Below are 5,660 nucleotides of genomic sequence, written 5' to 3' on the forward strand. Positions count from 1 at the left end.
GGGTGACCCTGCTGGTATTTAAAATACCCATGGCATAGCTTCCAGAATCACAACAACTCACAAGCCACCACAGTACGACAAAATAAGAGATAAGTGGTGATCAACACATTTACTGATAAGTAAATTAGAAGTCTGGGACATGTGTTCTGTGTCTTTGGAATCCAATGATGTCCATTCCCTGCCTTACAGACACTAAGCAGAATGCACCTATGAAGGAAATAGATTTGTGCTATGGGGAAAACAGGAACTAGTTTAAAAGATCAAAATGAGGACTGAAGAAAACAAGACTAAAGAATGAAGGAATGGAGAGTTTACTGAGACTTATGGGTTCATCTACTGCACTGGAACTGGTTACTGAATAGTGAGGTCTCCAACCCCTTCCTCACTCTGCTGCCAGAATGCTGCAGCCGGCTCCTTCATATTAACTGCAGGGCAGCTCATTATATATTATAGCCTTTCTAATTATATTGTCCCATTCTGTGATGTGCTGTAAATCTTAACCTCTATGCCTGTGATGTTATTTATTGGTTCAGATGTGAAGATTTTTGTTTTCTCTACACTGAGGTGCAATCCGTGCTGAAGGCTGTAGACTTTTAACTTCATCAGTAAGTATTTTAAATCCTCTTCACTTCCAGAAAACAAGCTTGTATCATCTACATATCACAGGTTGCTAATGTATATTCTTCCAATCCTATTGCTGCATTCTTCTTCATATAATCCAGCTTCTAGGATTATTTGCTCAGCATACAGATTGAATAAGTATAGTGAAAGAATACAACCCTAGCAGACACTTTTCCTGTTTTTAAATCATTCGGTATTCCTTGGTTCTGTTCAAACAACTGTGTCTTGGTCTAGGTACAAGTTCCTCAAGAACAGAACTAAGTGTTCTGGAAAACTCATTTTTTGCAATGTTATCTATAGTTTGTCATAATTCACACAGTCAAAACTACAGGTAAACATCTTGCTGGTGTTCTCTGCTTTCAGCCAAGATCTATCTCAGCAATGATATCCCTCATTCCACATAATCTTCTGAATCTGACTTGAATTTTTGACAGTGCCCTGTTACATGAAAACAGCAGTCAAGAAACCAAATGACATAATGCATGAACCAAATCTTCTACACAAAACCTCTTTCAAGTGTTAAAGAGCAAAGATAGCAGTGTGAGGACTAAGGTGTCCCTGATCCATGCAGTGGTATAGTCAATTGCCTCATGTGCACGTGAAAGTTGGACAATGAATAAGAAAGATCCTAGAAGAATCATGCATTTGAGTTATGGTGTTGGAGAAGAATATTAAAAGTACCAGAAAGTACCAGAACACCAAACAAATCTGTGATGGATGAAGTGCAGTCAAGATACTTCTTAGAAACCAGGATAGCAAGACTTCATCTCTCATACTTTATTTGTATCAGGAGGAACCAGTTCCTGGAGAAGAACATTATGCTTGGTCAAATGAAGGGTGGTGAAGAGGAAGAGCCCCAGCATATGGATGGACGCAGGGTCAGCAACAATGAGCTTAAACCTAACAATGTCTGTGAGGATGACGCAGGACCAGGTCATGCTTTGCTCTGTTGTATATAGGGTTTCTGTAAGTAGGAACCAACTTTATGGCACCTGATATCAACAACAACAACAAGTTGTGATTATAGACCCATTTTGAAGTAAATTGTTAATGAGGTCAATTAAGATGGGGTGAAGGATTAAGGCAAGCACTGGACTGGTAACCACTAGGTCAACAGTTCAAATCCACCAGTTGCTCTCAGAACCACACACAACTGCAACAAAGGATTAAGGTGGAACACAGAGTAAGGATTTAATTGAAGTTACGGATTAAGCACTTGTCCCTGGGGAAGGACATTATGCTTGAAAACATGGAGGGTCAGTTTAAAAGAGAAAGACCCCTAACAAGACAGATTGACACATTGTCAGCAACGATGGGCTCAAACATAACAACAATTGTGAGGAGGGCACAGGACTGGGCAGTGTTTTGTTCTGTTGTGCATGGGGTCACTATGAGTCTTAACCAACTTGATGGCACCTAACAATAACAGGTGGGATTACAGATTCCCCACCTTACTCGTGGTGGTGGTCATGTGCCGTGGAGATGGTTCCAACTCATAGCTACCCTGTACAGGGTTTCCGAGGTTGTAAATCTTTACAGTAACGGAAAGCCTCTTCTTTCTCCCATGGAACAGCTGGTAGTTTCGAACTGCTGACCTTGCGATTCACAGTCTGAATTCATAACCATTACACTACCAGAGCTCCTTTCCCACCTTACTAGAGGGTGTGATTCAAGTCACCACCCTTAATTTTCCATAAGGGCAATGATCTGAGTCCAATATGTAGGAATGCATTGGCTCTGGATCTTGCTCAACAAGTCTGACTTGCAGTCTGTGGGACTTGTAGTCTATCACCTGACTTGATTCACCAGTTCATGAAGCTCTGTGCATCAATAACCTGTCGTCTGGCCTGCTGATTTGGGTTCCTTTGATTCTGAGACTCCAGATTGACCTCAGAACTATGGATGTGGGACTTGTTAACATCCACAATTTTGCGAGCCATTTAGTCGACAGCTGTGAGTTCTGAGACTTGCAGCGTATTGCAGAACCATGGGACCCGAGTGAGAGGGGAGGTGGTGGACACCAGGGCTTATGGAGTGGTATAACATAAGGAAACATCAGACATTTGGCATATTGTTAACCTCCACCTCATAGGGACCAGTCTCATGCTGATCTTTCTAACAGAAATTATTCAGGCAACAATCCAATCAGTAAATTAAAGAAAGTGAACTGCGCCTTTCTGCAACCTTCAGACTTGGTGTTTGAAGAAAGAGAAGTTAACTTTTAACAATCCCTGGGGGATGGGAGGAATTTGGAGGGCTTTTGAAAAGAAAACACCCTCTGCTTGTACCCTGAAGCAAAACATTTCCCCATTAATCTTACAGAATTAATGAGAGGAATGTGCTGACATTTTGGTGACATTCCTTGGCAGTAGTAACTGTGGGGTTAAGTAAGTGACATAGAAAAAAATACTCCTGATGTGATGCTGTAGGATAAGCACTGGACCTCCAGGTCTGTTTGAACTGCAAGGTCTGTGGTTCAAACTCACTAGCCGCTCTTTGAAAACCCTACATAGAGTTGATATGAGTCAGAACTGAATTGACAACACTTAACAAAAGAAGAAAAAAAGAGACTATTTGATCAGTTTGAACACAAAAGTCAATCCAGTTGCCATGGAGTTGTTTCTGACTCATAGCGACTCCATGTGTTTGCCCCTGGGTGGTGCAAATGATTGAAGGCTTGACTACTAACTCACGTTTGTGGCTTGCATCTATGAAGAGGCACCTCAGAAGAAAGTTCCATCAATCTGTTTCCAAGAGGTCCCAGCCTTGAAAATCCTATGGTGTGCAGTTCTAGTCTGCACACGTAATTTTAGCACTCGTTGTTAAGTACCATGGAGTCCATTCTGACTCATAGCCACCCTGTATGGGGTTTCTGAGGAGCGACTGGATTTGAAACTCCAACCTGGCAGATCACACCGACCTGGGGGTCCAGAGCTTATCCAATACAACCATACCAGGAGCCAAAAAATAGTAGCTGAGAGCTTTTTCTCTGTCTCACAGCCTCATCTTGCACTAGGAACACTGAGGCTGACCATGTTTTACATTATCTGGGCTACAGATCACAATAAAGGAGACGATCTAGGCATTCACTGCGGTGCGCACCAGTTATCCTTAAATCCAGTCTGACTCAGTCAACTCTGTATATGTTAGTGTAGGACTGTGTTCCAATGAGATTGTTTCTTTAAAAATAGATCCTCAGGTCTTTCTTCTGAAGTTCACCCCCAGTGAATTCAAACTGCCAGCCTTTCCATTACCAGCTAAACCAGTTAGCTATTTGCACCATCCAGGAACTAAAGTTACTCTAAATGTTGAGAGAAACTTAGACTGACCCACAGCTCCGTAGAGAACTCTGAAACCAGTTTGAACTACAGATGTCTGTCACCCATTAGATTCTACTCCTAAGCCTTGGCATCCAGCAACTGTATGTATAAGTTCTGGAGAAACCATCTTTTACCTGCAATTTCTACAGGCACATTATGCAAGAGTATCTCACTTTCAAAAACAAAAAAGAAAAGAAATACCACTGGATTTTAATTGCCTGATCCTTGACAAGTCTTCTATAATTTATGATTCTTCCTTAGATGGAATGACAGAAAGTGTGTCAGAGAATTGACAAATACTATTCCGAAAACAGGGGAGCGAGGTGACTCTAGGATAAGAATTGGACTTCGAACTACAAGGTCAGTGGTTCAAGTCCACCCACCCCTCCACAGGAGAGAGATAAGCCCTTCTTTTTGGCAAAAGAGTTATAAAAGGTTGCAAAGATTTACAATCTCAGAAACCCTATCCAGTGTAGCTATGAATAGGACTGACTCAACAACACTTAACAACAACAACAAATCCTAAAAGCAAACACGTGGCACCGTTGGTTAAGTATTTGGGCTGCTAACCAGAAGGTTGGCTGTTCAAACCTATCAGGAACTCCACAGGAAATCAACTTCAGTAAAGATTTTCAGTCTCAGAAACCCTATGTTGTTGTTGATGCACACCATTCCGACTTGTTGCAACCTTGCATTGGATTTTCTGAGCATGGCTGGTGGGTTTGAACTGCTGACCTTGTGGTTACCAACAGTTCAACTGTGTCTTATAGAGTGGATGTGAGGATGTGGGTCAGAGTTGACTTGAGATGGCAGTGGTGGGTGGATCTTGAAAATAGCATCGTTGTTAGAATGGTACAAGGCACACTGGACACAGTAAAACCCAGAACATGAGAAAAAACAGAAAAGAAAAACTGCCAAGTGAGACCAAGGTGAACATCCAGAAAATAAAATAAAGGCAAGAGTGATCGACTTTAGAAATAATTTTTAAATGAATCTCTGAAGGTGCGAAGGGATTTCCCAAGTTTTCATCAGATCTTATTCTCAAGAAAAACTTCCAAGAAATGCAGTAATGTATACAGAGAAGCCTTCAAAAGTCCCTGGAAAATTCCATTATCTTTTAATTCCATTTTCCCACTAACTGTATGAAGCCTCCTGTCCTGGTGTGGCATTTTGAGATAATGCCCTGAACTGAAAAGTCGGTTTGAACCTTGAGGTCAGCAGTTCAAATTCACCAGCTGCTTCTTGGAAACCCTTTACAGGGTTGCTATGAGTTGGAACCAACTTGACAGCATTTAACAATAATAATGACATACATTTGAACTTAATTGTGTTTTCTCTGTCTGAAGCAATGCTATAGAAACAGAAGAGTAATGAAAATATATGAAGACTCTTGTCGTGACATTCCACTGAGTCAGTTCTAACTCATAGCGACCCAGTATTGGGCTTCTGAGGAGCTACGGATGGGTTTGAACCATTGATCTTGTGGTTAATAGTTCAGTGCTTATCCTACAGCACCACACTAAGACTCTATATGGATTCTAATAGAGGTAAATGGGGCCTTGCCCAGGAAAGAGGGTCCTCTACCAGTAACAAGGGTATCCATCTCCCTACACTAAAGACATGGGGCCAGCCCAGATTCTGTGGGGACTAAAGTATGATCTGGGAGATCCTCTTTAAGGAAAAATGGCAAATTATGAATACAAAGTTGTTGTTGTTGTT

Source organism: Chrysochloris asiatica, unplaced genomic scaffold (genome assembly GCF_000296735.1).
Source record: "Chrysochloris asiatica unplaced genomic scaffold, ChrAsi1.0 scaffold00032, whole genome shotgun sequence".
Classification (NCBI taxonomy): Eukaryota; Metazoa; Chordata; class Mammalia; order Afrosoricida; family Chrysochloridae; genus Chrysochloris; species Chrysochloris asiatica.